This window comes from Mesoplodon densirostris, chromosome 8 (genome assembly GCF_025265405.1).
Source record: "Mesoplodon densirostris isolate mMesDen1 chromosome 8, mMesDen1 primary haplotype, whole genome shotgun sequence".
NCBI lineage: Eukaryota > Metazoa > Chordata > Mammalia > Artiodactyla > Ziphiidae > Mesoplodon > Mesoplodon densirostris.
Genome location: NC_082668.1, coordinates 25,394,336 through 25,395,184, shown reverse-complemented (window position 1 = coordinate 25,395,184; position 849 = coordinate 25,394,336).

The following is an 849-nucleotide window of genomic DNA, read 5'->3' as shown; positions in this document are numbered from 1 at the left end:
TTTCTCGTTTCTTTTTTTCTCCTGTGGCTGTCAGGAATTAGCCTTCCAAATTCCTTACCAACTGTCTCAGGGGAATAAAATGCAGTTTCAAGTTCAGACTTTTTTCCCACCCTTAGTAATAGTGAACCAATATGAAATAGGGCAGTTAGCGAAAACGTACTCGATTCTCCAGTCCCTCACCTCATTTGTTCCTAAAGCTGCACAGGCAAGGAAAAAGTAAAATAATTTTTAACAGTAGGATTTTTGCATGGAAAGGACTAAAGGACAATGTGTCTACATGTCAGAGAAAACAAGATTTAGGCTATAATATCCTGAGTCCCATGAGCTTGAGGGGAAGAAAAGGTAAGAGTCTTTGGGGGTAGTAGTGAGAATAGAGAAAAGGTTTGAGAATTCTACCAAGGAGACAATTATTGGGACACAGAAAACCAGGGTTAAAAACAAGCAAAGAAATCATTAACCTTCTTAGGCCTGATTCTCTTTTCGCTTTGACCTTTTGCCAGCCCTAGGCAGGGGTGGGGGGCTGGGGGTTGCTTTTTAGTCACAGGTAGATGACGATTACCTGCCCTATATAACCTGTGTTGTTGTGGGAATCAAATACAATGATTACCATAAAGTGATGTGAAAATTGTACAGTGCAGTGCCAATACATTACTATAATAATAATAATAATAATAATAATAATAATCTCCAAAATCTTGCTCTGTAACAAAACAAAATAAAATGAAAAACTCATTTTGCTTTTTTTTGTATGTGCATTTGTATTTTTTAAACCCAGATATGAAAGGCAGCAATAGCCCCTGTTACCAGAAGCTATATCAAAAATTCCCATTATAGAATTTTAATATGAGA